The sequence below is a fragment of the Corvus cornix genome, chromosome 7 (assembly GCF_000738735.6).
Source record: "Corvus cornix cornix isolate S_Up_H32 chromosome 7, ASM73873v5, whole genome shotgun sequence".
In the NCBI taxonomy this organism is placed as follows: Eukaryota; Metazoa; Chordata; class Aves; order Passeriformes; family Corvidae; genus Corvus; species Corvus cornix.
In genome coordinates this window covers 9060667-9074376 of record NC_046337.1, presented here as the reverse complement: position 1 = coordinate 9074376, position 13710 = coordinate 9060667, and the positions used below count along the sequence as shown (strand labels likewise).

The window sequence follows — 13710 nt, the reverse complement described above, 5'->3', positions numbered from 1 at the left end:
GCACTCCTAGTCACTTGACAAAGCATTATTGTTTAGCTTCCTCTGGTTTCATACTCTCCATCCTGTTCACCCCATCAAGCAAAGCTGAATCCACACCCTCCCTATCATAGGGCAAAAGCCTTGTATCTACTCCTGCTGTCTGTGCTCAAGCAAATCTGGAGCGCATTTCTCCAGGGAAAGCTGTGGTTCCTTCATTCTGTCTAGTTCTGTCCAGAAATTAAATATGAATTGGGCAACTCAAAAGAGTCTGGGTTACATTGTTCAGCCAGGGATATTATTCTGGCCGGACATTTGTAATTTGGTCATGAAAATAATTATGTGTGTATGTCCTGTTTTGGGAGTCATCCCTTCGACATAAAAAAATTACCAATCTAGGACTAACTGGTATTATCTATAAATCTGGTCTGGACTAGTAAAGCCAATGGATTTCTTCTCCTCTGAAAGATAATCATATGCAGAAGGCTGCAAGTCTGGGCCTTCATTGGGAATATGTGCAAAGCCAGTCTGGGAGTACATGACCCTTGCTTTAGGGCTCTGCTCCACTGTGCTCACTCCCCATGCTGTGCCTCCTCGTGTCTGCCTGGCTGATAGCTCCTCACTGCTTTTGTACAGCGGGCAGTAGAGAGCCACTGAAGAGCTGGGACTTCTGGCAAGATAACAAAACCAGTAACAGCAATCTATTTCACACATCCACTTGCTCTTTTACTGTAGAGTCATTAATGTGAGGGCAGTGCAGGAGGATGCCCACAGCAGGTAAGAATGTGGTGTGGCCCACTGCCCCTTGCCTAGCCTTGCCCCTCCTGCCAGCAAACCCCACACTGCTCTGGCACTGGACAGCAGGGTTAGCAAAACACTGAGAAAAGCTGTGTCTTGTATATACACAAATTATGTAACTGCAGAGGTAAGGCACAAGAATGTAAAAGAATACAAGATACGTGAAAGGCACAAGATATGATGGCATCAGAGAGAGGAAAGAAATAAACTTCCCTTACAGTGAGGAGGGCATTCTCCAGTGCTGCTGGAGGCGGCCTGTGAGCTGGAGCTGTCACTTCCCTGGCTCTGGGTACCACTCAGATTTTCACACAAGGCACATGAGCACACCTTGGTGTCATCTTGGAGCCAGCACTGGCCGTGGGCAGCTGGTGCCACCTGCTGAACATTATAACATTTATAATCAGGATTGAGGAAAAATAAATTCCCATCTGAAAAGATAAATCTTGCTGAAATTAGACTATATTTTACACATAATGGAATCAGCAGAGAGCTGCAATGAACCAGAGAAACTTCAGTTTATTTTTTAAAGTCTTTGCCAAGTACAACTTCTATTATTGTACTATACATTTCAATCTCAGAAACAAAGCCTGTTAAATCTGTTTGGTTTAAATTTTGCCATTGTTATAACACGAATTTATTCCATTTTTCTGTTTGAACAATTGTTTTGGCAACAGAATTTGTGAGCACAAGATACAATTTCTTTAGTCTAAAATTAGCACAACACATTTCTTGGAGGATAAAATATTTCATAGATTTTGTTATCTCAGTTAGTGAATGGCAAGCAAGAAAACTCTAGGAAAAAAAATTGTCTTCCCATCCTTTTACATCCTTCTTGATTCTGCTGAGCGAAAGCTGGCTGGTACAGGTTACTGACAGACATTATGCTATAAAAATTGCCTTTCAAGTGCATGATGAATTTCCAGAGCAATCTTATTAATTATCTACAGCTTAGTCTCTAATCTGTACAATTTACATCTTGCTGTGTTTCAAGTGCTTAAAGGACTTGACTGAGCTCACAGTAATATCTTAAAGAAATTTGAGTGCTCAGGCTTCATGAAACACATTGAAAGTGTCAAGCAGTGGAGAAAGATAACACATGAGTTACAGAACTGCTGTCCCAGCTGGCACCTCCTCATCAATGGTGAAACCAGGAAGGAGAAACTTCCTTGGTTACATTTCTTGGAGGCCTGTATCTGCAAAGTGGGCATTTGTCTCTTAAAATAAGTCACAGGATGAGAGGAAAGGGCAAGTTGTGCCAGGGGAGCTTCAAATCGTATTTTAGGACAACTTTCTTCACTTGAAAGGGTTGTCAAGCACTGGAATAGGCTGCCCAGGGAAGTGGCTGAGTCACCATCCCTGGAGGAGGTTAAAAGATGTGTAGATGTGGCAGTTCAGGACATGGCTGCTGGTGGTCTCAGCAGCATTGGGTTGATTTGACTGATGACCCTAGGGGTCTTTTCCAATCTAAATGATTCTATGATTCTATGCTTTACCTAATAACGCTATCCCTCTTCTGCTACTGTTTTTTACACTCAGGCTTTGAAGAAGTAATGGATACATTATCTATTTTCTCTATCCAGACCGAAAGGAGAGAGGTAAAACCTGACACTTTCTGCTCCTCTCTTTCTTCTGCATGATTCAGACATAACAGCACCTTGAAAGTGCGTTGAAAGTTCAGATTTGCCAGAGGACTCTCCATGTCTGTGGTCTGTGCTTGACACAGCAAGGGATACAGATCCCATTCAGACCTACAGAGTAACAATGGGGGCAGTGCACATGAAACTGTGGGGAATGCTGCTCCTAGTTTTGCCTGCTCAACATCCCTTCAGCGTAATGCATCCTGACACAGGAACACCTGCCTGCCATCTCCCACTTGGAGTGTGGGCTGCCAAGGACAGCACAGGCACAGTTTGCAATGGCACACCAGGCTGGCACAGGGCTGGGAATCCACTCAAAAGCCTCTGTCTTTGAGCCAACTTATTGCAGAAGAGCAATGACAGCATCTTGCCTCTCTGTGAGGCTGCACCTCTCAGCTCCGGGTGAGTTTCTGCTTAGTGAGTTTAGCCTTTTCTTTGAGGATAGGGAAATACACACAGCCTACTATGGACCTTCCTCTGAAGACCTCTACCACCTGTTTTCAGGGTGAGATTTCAGCACAGAGCTGGTGCTCTAAAATAAAGACCTGAATTTGGGTAAGTGCTGCCTTCAAAGCTCCAGAAAGGTCAGTGGAAAGCCTGTTCACAGCAGGACCACTGGTGAATTCAGTAGTGTCTGAAACCTCTTCAAGCAGGCTGAATTGCTCTGTGCCAGAGTTTTGCACTTGAAGACATGTACTGAGTGAATTTTCAGATTACTTTTCTTAGTTTATCATGAGCATTTGCAGCACACAAGCAAGCTCAAGACATAAAGAATTGCACAGTACTGTGGAAGTAGGTTGCTAAGCCAGAACTGGCTTCCTTTACCCAATGCTTCTTCCTTTACAGCAGTGTGTACACTAGAACTGAATGAGGTTAGGCACAAAATTATGAACTTCTTTGACTGTGGAAAGATATGATGATATTAGGTGAGGTTTATAAAGCCAAAGGGACTGAAAAAACCTTGAAGGAAGAAGACAGCTTGGGAATAAGACAATGCTGCTGCTAACAGACACAAAATCCCCATCAGCAGGACTGTGAGATTACAGTAAACTCAGCGGATTCAAAGCCAACCTCAGCCATTTCACTGCATCTCTGTGACACAGACAACTGCTCCCCATGGGCTACAGCTGAACTTTTACTACTGTCCATCCAAAGGGGATGATAGGTGATATCTCAGCTTGACCATTAAACCCTGACACATGCAAGCTGAGAGTGTGGCTTCAGCTGACTGTACCAAACTGCACAGTGTAGTCACAAAGTCCTCCACAGCACTGGGCACAAGTAAAAGAATATCTTGGACTTCTTTTATAAAGAGTTTTTCCCTCTGCACCTGCTCCAGCTCATTGTCAGCAAGTACCAGCCCACACAGAGAGCAGACCAGCAGCAAAAGCAATATTCATCCAAAGGTTATTTAAAAAATCTTGGAAAGTTTGAAAAACCTCCCAAAATTTCCTTCTTTCTGCGAAAATCCTGGTCCACATCCCAGATACTAATCCTTCAGCAGTGAGCATGCTGAACTGTAAGGCCTCCAGGGTCTTGTACAGCTCTTCCTACAATCTCTTAGTGTCCTCTGCTGGCCAGGACTGAGATCCTGGCATCTGTTTAAGTGTCAGCAGTTCTGAATCCAGCTAAGATTTACATAGATATTTTATTGGTGACAACATCACCAGCACTGTATTAATCATCAGCAGAAAATCCTCACTGGAGATCACTGTTCCACTATAGCTGCTTGTTTTAGACTTGAAATATTTATGGCAAAAATAATCTTGGTGGGTGCTAATCAAAATCACTGAAGACAAACTTTGGATGTGACTGCTGCCTTTGGATTTGAAACTGAATCATCTGTTAAGCCTCCAGCTTTATGTGGTGTTGAAGGAATAGGCCAAAAGAAGACAGACTGGGAGTGTGCATGGCTGGGAGTGATCTACTTTTCCAAGAACAGCATCTTTATGGTAAAGGTGTGAACAGAAGTGCTCTCAAAGATATGGAAAATATCATTCTGGTTACTCAGCACTTCAGCTGAGAGAGCTTGCCAGAAAAAAAAAAATGCAGAAAGCATATGTCTGCTGTTTTTTGAACATCAGAAAAATAGGGCTGCTTTGCTGGTGTTCTCCCTTAGTGAAAACTCAGCTTTTCTAGCCTTTTGCTTTTCTAGAGAGTATAAATTCGCTGCAGCTAGAAGAATATAAAGTTATCATTATAAACTGACATTTTCCTCTTTGTTTCTCTGTGGGAGTTTGGTGGTCTTTCACTTAAATCTTTATCTTTGAGAGGTGTCATAGCTCCAGGTTCTTTCACTTACCTTCCAATCAGTTTCCATTCTCTTATGGGCTTGACTCCAGTAGCTGCCTATGGAAAAACCTGTTGATACAGAAAAGAGAAAGGTTAATTATTTTGTTAAAAAATAATGATAATAAAACCCCCTCCTCTTCAGCTCAAGAGAATTCCTATGAAATTTGGGTTTCATATATTATAAATACAACCAAATAAAGTCATGATTGATTTCAAACTGGAAACACAACAGTAGCACTCTTCATTCTCTTTGTCCAAGTTTTTCTGCATCTTTTCTTCTTCCTGGAAATTAGCTTATAGCTGGAAAACCTTTTCTTCCCAATTCCTACATTTGTTTCTAATGTGTTTATTACCACAAAATCATTTGTTCAGAGGAGCAGAGCAAAGGCCCACTAGACTTAAATTATCACCTTCAAAACTGTTAAGCTTTTCCAGTAGTACTGTGTGATTTTGGTTGGCTTTTTTCAGCAGTTTTTTCTTACAGGGAATCAAGTCAAACCAAAGTGCAGAAAATACATCCACTGGAGGGCAGGCCTGAATCTGTCAGAATGTGCTGAAAAGGCCTAGAAGGAAAGATACCAAAGTTACATTTTGCTGAATGAAAGCTGTCATGAGTCAATCAGGACAGTGAAGAACTAAGAGACGGTCTTTTTTTCTGAATGGATTCATGACTATATAGCCTGTAAAACAAAGGCTCCAGTAAGAGTTCATGTCTAAAAAGAAGGGCCCTAGATGAAGCCTCTGACAGTGACTAAAATGAAAACAAACCTAACATGACAATTATTAGTTGAAGTCAGCAAATCCCAGCAGGACTGGTCTACGTGGTGCTGATCAGACACCAACTGCAATCAGTGGAGCTGAATTCCAGGCCTGAACTTGGCTCATAGGCTCCCTGTGTTCCCACAGCAGCACCACCCTCCAGCAGGACTTGTGATCTGAGCTCTCTGGGGTGAAAGGTGCTTCCTGCGAGGTCCTTTCCATGCTGTGCATGCAATCCAGAGGTACATGGGATGTGCACAGGCAGAAGCGGTGTCTGCCTCCACCTGATGCTCACAGCCAGGCCAGCCCCTGTGCATAGTCAGGAATGAACTGCTCTGGGTGGGCACCTGATGTCCACTCTCTGGACTTGCAATCTGTGCACTCTTCACTGCCAGGTCCCCTACCACCACGGAGGGGGCTCTGCCTCAGAGTTAATTACGTGTGACTGCACCAAGTACTTCATGCAGTACTTGTTTCCAGCAAGGACTGAGTTTGGCTCAGCAATTTGAGATGTTAAACTTTTGACACTCCAGATATCATTTCTGAATGCCTTCAAAATCATAACAAAAGGAAAGAGTTTATTTCATGTGGCAGCTGAAGACCCCATATTTAATGATGCCTGACTTTATGAACCCTCCGTTTCCTTTCAGACAAACTGAAAACGCAGTTCTCTTTTTGCAGTTTTCATGGAAGCATATTAAATGAACTTCCTTCTTTCACCAGTGACTCACTCCTGCAAAGGCTATTTCACAAATAGTATCTCCATTCTGAAGGAAACAAGCTGTTCCCTCTTACATTACTCAAGTAGCTGCAGACAAACTAAAATACATTAAGTTAAAAGATTTAAAAATGCATTAGAAACATAGCTCAGAGACAGTCAGCTGTATTTCAAGTAGTTTACTGGTGTAATTGCTGCCCTTTAATGAAATCAATCAAGCCTAATATTATAATAGACTAGAAATTCTCAGGGCCTGGCTGGAGACACTTTACAACCCATGGAGTCTGTAAGTTCATAGACCTCTCGTAGTATTTGATAGTGGTCACACAAAACATTTAGAGCCTTTTAAAATCAGAATCAGGATATAAATCAGAACAACTCCAATCTGAGATTGCTAACAGCCAGTGAGGCATCTGTTCAAGTTGACAGCTGCAGATTTTACATTTATTAGTGTCTGTTTCCTGTAATGTGAATTAAAGTCTTACCTGGAGATGTGAATAAGGTGATGATATAGGTGCTTTCATTAGTAATTACTATGGATGTGTTTAGAGATGAGCTGCTGCTGCTGCTAATTTCATCAAAGAAAACACACTTAAGAATTCCTCAAACAAACAGTTAAAACCCCAAATAAACAGTTGGAAGTATGTTATCTTGAAGGCATGGGTCTGAGAAACAGTCAGGCTTTCCATACAGAAGAAAACCAGAAGTATAATCATCTTTTTAAACAAAGATAAAAGAGAGAGATTTTATAAAAATACAATTATCTTCCTGGCAGTGTGTAGTATAACACAAGAAAATGCAGCATGTTACATGTCAGTCACGGGAAGAATGCATTTGAAAAAGACTCTTCTGGGGGATATTTGTAAAAGGCAGCACTCCTTAAACTATTCAGGGGTGCAAGTGTTACAAGTGATCAGGAATCTTTCTAGCTGAAGGACAGCCCAAGAAGCTTTTTGAGATCTGACTACCATGGGTGAAACCAAAGGACCAGTAATTCCAATATCACATTGAGTGATAAAATTAAAGTATTGTTAGGGTCTTCTCTATGAAACTCCAAGATTGTCCTGCTGTTGGTAGTGTAAGAATTTACCTCAGGTATATTATCTGTAAATAGGCCTTCCAAGAGTGCTCCATGCCAAGGAGGTGTAACTCCATTGCTATCAGTGGGAAGCTTTGTATTGTTAAGACTTCTGTGAGGTATTTATGGACACTGTTTCTGTTACACATTGCAAGTGCAACAAATACCCAAAGGGAACAAGATAAGAGGTAGGCAAATGTAGAAATTACAAAAACAACAAGAATCTGGATATATGTAAGACTTTCCAGTGCTAAGCTATGTATAAGTGACTTTAAACTGATCTGAGTTGTGCCTGCAGGTTAAACAAATAACAGCTCACGTAAATAGTTATTTTTGTCTCTGTGTCATTGTGTCTGGATTTCTTTACTTTCAGAGGCCTGAAATCAGATTGCAAACATCACCTCCTCACATTTGCATACTTTAACAGACTTGTATATATTCCCTTGTCTTAAGGATAAGAGACTGTCACAACCCCTTGCATGGTCAATGTGTTCAGTCTCATCCAGTAACATCTGCATAGAGTCAAAAATCCAACGATCAGGCACCTTTTTCCATCACAGATGCCCCCTTCTGGTTTTCTTTACGAACATTTTATCAGACTTGGATTGTTCTGAGCTGATGAAGAGACCCTTTAGGAAAACATTTTTCAATTGGGCCATTCTCATGGTCTTTCTTTCCAGTTTATCCTTTTGGGAAGCAGTTTCTTCCACTATCTATCCCCCCTACCTTGAATATTTGTTTTAATCTAATACATAAACTCCATCTCAGCAGTGATACTCAATTGTACTTCAATCTCCAACTCCTGCAACAGACATTCACTTAAATAATAATAATAAACACAGCAGTAATTTATTACTTCTTTCCTAAGAGTACAAGAATAGTTTTACTTCTCCTGTGTGAGATGTCAGCAGTACACAGGGAGGGGAATTTTGTCATCTTTCAGGGTACTTACAAAGTTCTGTCACCATCTTTTACTAAAAAGGAGATTTTCACTGTGATGTGCTATGTTTTCAGGGTTGGAAAAGCAGATAGGATAGTTGTGCTTTTCCACTGTCTCCTCCTCAATATTTTTCCACAGCTTTTTGGTTATTTTTAGAGGGATTAGTATAAATTAGTAATGTTGCTCTGTCCCTTTGGGAGTCTACAACACTCCAGAGCAGTAAGCCCAAACAACCTGTGGGGTCTGAGAGACTGAAAGAACTGTCCCCAGTCAGCAAGCTGCTGTAATGTCTGAGATAAAAGATCCTTTGTTTGCATTCTGGCACAGCTCTTACACTCAGATCTATGAAGATACTTGGATGCTTCATTGCCAGAGGCATCAGAAGGAGATAGGTACTTGGATTCTTTGCCATCTGCTCCCTCAGTGATTTGAAGCAGCATATGATGCCATCATAAACACACGAGATTTAACAGAGAATATTTAGCAGCATTTAACATCAGAATAAAGTAAAGGCTTTCTGAGGAAAGCAGGCTATTGTCAGGCCCCTCCTGTGTAATTCCAGCCTAGCAGGATGAAGTGGTCTCTCAGGAACCAAGTTCCAATCTCTCACCTTAAGTATAGGACTATGTCAATGGCAAATGTTTAATGTAGTGAGAAACATCCAAGTCTGAAAGGGCTAATGCTAATGGCACTGATGCCAGTGACACAATGCCTTTTGTTTTCAGCCAAGGCACATGAGAACCAAAACTCAGAACTTCTGAAGACACTTATACGTGGCTTTTGCAAAGCTAACTTTCCTTTTATCTGTCTATTGGTACAAACAGTCTTCTAAATAATACATCAGGATAAGGAATCCAATAATGACTAGAAATAGCCACAATTATCAAGATGTGACCAGGAGCTTGTGATCAACACAGTGTTTGAGTCTCCACAGGAAATGGCAGAAAAGTAGTGTTAATATTAATAGAGCTCATGCTGTTTACAGTTTAATTTTTATAGAGGTGTTCTGCTGAATTTTCCTTGAGGGCTGCTACTTCCTTACTGCACCTTCTTTGGACCAGCAAGCACCAAGGACGACAGCCAGTATTCTCAAACAACACTGACAGACAGAACGAATCTATATATGTGAACATTGTGATTCTTCAGAGGCTCATTTATTCCCATAAAAATGGGATCTGATCCTAAACCAGTCCTTGGCTGAAGCTTCATCTTTATTGATATTAGAGGAGAAATACCAGTTTTAGGACATCAGCAGTAACAGTAATGGTGTCTGGTGCTGTTATAAATAACTGTTTTGCAGATGATTGAGCAATACATCTTTTAATATAAATTAAATCAAGGTTATAGCTTTCACAGTTTCAAAAGATATATTAAGATATACTGGGAGCAGAACCTGCAGCTCAGAAACCACAAGTAAAAGAAAAAGAAGTACAGATTGGTAAAAAATAATTACAACATTCTGGATATCTGTCTTGAGCTTTAAATGTCTGTGTCTGGCATTACTGAGCACATTGGCTAAGATCTGGACAGCAGTTTTGCCTTTTGACATTCATTCCTAGTGCTGAAATCACGCGAACCTCTTCATGCTTCACTTCCTAAATGTGAACTACAAACAACACACTGAAAATCTGTGTGTTCTCAAGAGGGCTGGATCAGTTTGCATCAGCTGAAGCTTCGTGGTGATACCCAGGGGTGCTCTTTCAGATCTCTCTTTTTTCCGGCTGGTTAATTGAGTAATCAGGATCACCCATTATGTATGTTATTATTCACTGTTAACTTTCAATTCTGAAGGACCAGAGTTGCAGGAGTCTTCAAGCATGTCTCTTCTAAGGTGGGAGGTCTGACTGCAGCACAAAAAAGCTGTCCATGCTAGTTTCAACCAAGGTTGATTTAAATGGGAGCACCAGGAGCCTTCCTGGATGCTGAAGACTGACCAGTCTGCACTGAAGCCTGTCTTTTTTACTACCAGGATTGGAACAGTTCAGTCAGCTTGGATCTCTCAGTACCATGAATAGAAGCTCACAGCCTCTGTATTACCTGCTTTTAGCAAGGCAGGAATGTGACTATACTAATTTGAGTGACAGTAAAATGATGGATGATGCACTGGGAATAGCACTGAAATTGCCCTGGTTCCATAAACCAGTACTTCCAGTGGCGCAGATTAAAAGGGAAGGCTGCAGACAGGAAAACCGTGCTGGATTAGGACCTCAGCACTACAGGGCAGGTTTGAAAGACAACTCATCTGTAGGATCTTCAGTGTGTTCCAGGAAGGATCCACAGAGGAAGGGTTCATCCAAGCAGCTGGACAGGTGCTTGCAGAAGGGATAAATGAGTGACCAAGTTGGGTTTTGCTGTCTTAGCAGACACAGCTGCTTTGTTCCCTTTCAGCTGTTCTACAGTGTTACTAAACAGCTACTGCAAATTATGCTGTGCTCCCACAGGGGGATGGGAATACTCCTCACATTGACATGGAGAGGTTATTAGCAGGAAGAACCAAGTTTCAGAAATATGAGATTCTCGGGTCTGTATCCACACAAGGAACCAGAAGCTTTTCAGTCACTAGTTCTGGTGGTGGCAGCATCCTGAGCTTTCCTGTACCAATATGGAAAACAACTATCTGTGAGTGCTGACAGTACCTGCACAGGGACATCTGTGCCTGCTGTGTCACCAGAAGTAGGAAGGAGGTTGAAATGTGATGCTGCCTGCAGGGAAAGGTACTTCAGAGGCAGGGAAGGAAAAAGAGAATTGTTTGAAAGCAATTCTCTCTTGATACTTCATGTCCATTTTCAGGGTAACATACAGAGAACTAATCATGCAAATCCAAGCTCATGGGAAATAAGCCTTGGTTTCTTCATCTGGTGCTCTGAAACTCAGCCAGTAACACATACACCCAAAATCCCTGAGGTGACACAGTGCATTGTTGTTTTGTAGGCAGTGCATATTGGATTACTGGAGACTCCACACTGTGAAATTATTATAAACCAGTAATTAGTTGGTGATGGTGATAATTTGGTTCAGAATTCTGATACCAGATAAAATGATTAAAAATAATGCACTGTTAACTCGGTCTCTTGTGCAATTAAAAACTCATAGAAACTGACTGAAAGATTTAGAAACATAAGGAAAAATTGTAACCATTTAAAAATGTGCTCAGCTAACAATAGGATTGGGTCCTGAACTGGAAATTTTGTTTCTTTAAAGGCAGAAGGACATGCTATTGCTCTTCACCTCGGAGAGCTCTCACTCACTTAAAGAGAGTTTACCCTTTGGATGGTAAAAGATGAACGTGCTGGAACTAAACAGTGTTTGGCACAAGTGAGAAGCTCATCAGAAGATGTTTTCTGATGTACCAGTGCTTTGGAAAAATACTTCCTGCAGGTGTTCTGAAATCACCTGGAGATTTTCAGGAGCTGCTTGATTTAATTTTCAAGTCCCTGCTGTGGCCATATAGACATAATCTGGTAGGCCCCTCACGACCAATTACCTTCTGCAGGTGTTAAGTGGTAAAGATAGCACCCTCAGATGTGTCTGGCTTCTTTTTTGGCCAAATTCAGCTTGCTTAGAGGACACAGAGGAACACAGCCAATGACAGGATGGCTGAGTACAGCAATATTTATGGGAGACTTCCAATGAATTCCAGCTTTGGAGAAATGACACACTATTTGAGATGTCCATAAAAACGAAGAATCACAAGACAATTTTGACCAAGTCCTTCAGTCTGTGGGAGTGGTAAGAATGGGACATGAGGTCCTTCTGAGCAGCTCAAGAGACCCTGCTACTGACAATATCCCAAATCACAAGGCCCAGAGAATTGTGTGACCATAGCACTGACCTCCTGATGGTTCTCCAGGCCCTACATCAAAGCAACTACCACACACCACCCTTTGGCAGCAGGCAGAGCTGAAGGATGCCAAAGAGGTTGCTCAGGCTGGAAGAGCTGATTCCATACCAGACCAAACACTTGCAGACACTGGTCACTGCTTAGAATTCCTCTCTGAAGGCTTTTTACATTTCAGGAAAAAAACCCCAAAACAAAAAAATATTTTGAGAAGGCTGTCTTATCAAGCTGCATCTGCTTGAAGAAAAGGACTTATTCCAAGCAACCAGTGCTGCTAGCTAGTGCACACACAAACAGCAGGAGAAGCAGAAAACAGGGGAGGAAAAAACAATTTTTAAACCAATTCCGCCTTAAAATTCTATGCAAAACCTAGTTACATCAGCAACAGCTGTAGTTTTCAAAGGACATAGAAGCCCTCATAAGAACTGTTTGGTGTCTCTAAAGGAACTGTAAAAATTATGCACTCACAGATTGCAGAGCAGCACTTCACAATTACATTTGCAAAGAAATTTACCCACACTTGTACACAGAGAAGTCCTTATTCTCTACCTTTATCCAGCTTCCTAAGGAAATGACACCATTTGCGTATCACCCAATAAATTAGAAACCTGCTGGCTGTTTCCAAATAAACTGAAAGAGCAGGACAGGGCCCAGCAAGAGCTAAAATTCTCCATGGTTAAATAGCTGGAGAGAAGCATTTGAGGTGTTCCCATAAAGCAAAGGATGCAGTATGAGCACAGACAGAAGAAAACCTGTGCAGGAAAAAGACCAGATGACAAAAAGCCCTTCAACTGGATCTTGGAATAACCAAACCTTGCATTACAAATTCAAAGGTAACAAGGTTTCTTTAGTTCATGAAATATGAGCTGAAAATATAATTTCACCCATTTCTTTACATCAGACACACACTGCTGTTTTTCTCCCAGCCTTCTTATAAAATATAATTAATTTACATTTTAAAGACCTTGATGGGTTTTCTCTCATCATGGAACAGTAAGTGAGATTAATAACCCTGTTACTGAGTACTTAAGATCATGGATCATTTGCACAGTAACATTTTCTTAATTTTTAAAATACACCTTTTATTTGATTTAGAGATTAGTGCTAATTTATGTAATAAGAGGCAGAAAAGCTAAAGAGTGAGTCAGTGTTTATTAACCTTGCTAATAGGACAGGCTCTTTCAGGAAAAATGGATATATCTTAATTAGTAAAACAGTTGCACTGTTATTTAGCCAATTAATCCTTTCCAAACAAGGGAAGCAGTAGCAATTTTACTTGCGGTGAATGGAAATAAACTTGTCTGCACATTCTGCACATCAATTTACACATTTTGACTTTCCCACCTCCATCAGTAAAAATGCAGCCCTTAGATTCCCAAAATAAGGCACATTTTCCATTATATCACTCCTTTTTCTTCCAATTAATTTTCTGTAACATTTCAGTCCTATTCATCAAACACTGAACATAGAAGTGTGGAAAGCCACTAACTGCAGGTTATAATTCTTAAGGTTTATGTCCCACTTCTGAAAGTGCTCAGTAGTCATCCAGGGGTTGACTTAAGAGGTCTCATGAAAACCTAAGACTTCAGATTATTTAGCCAAATTTCATGTTCTTAGAGACAGTGGGATCGGCTTTGATAGCTCATCACCTGCGTATCCTGGAGGGATATAATG

At 41.1% G+C, this 13710-nt stretch overlaps 1 protein-coding gene across 2 annotated transcripts in view; it reads right to left on the bottom strand.

The window, feature by feature from the left end:
- Positions 1–995: 995 nt before the first annotated feature.
- CFAP221 (cilia and flagella associated protein 221) overlaps positions 996–13710 on the bottom strand; it is a 36353-nt gene continuing 23638 nt past the window's right edge. Inside the window, exons 24-26 of one of the 2 annotated variants that reach the window (XR_002047174.2) lie at positions 5114–5266; positions 4714–4772; positions 996–1152 (exon numbers count right to left, since the gene is read on the bottom strand). The gene's annotated coding sequence lies outside the window, so the exon portion shown is untranslated. The remainder of the gene's footprint in view (positions 1153–4713; positions 4773–5113; positions 5267–13710) is intronic. The other variant, XR_002047175.2, reaches the window with a different exon arrangement.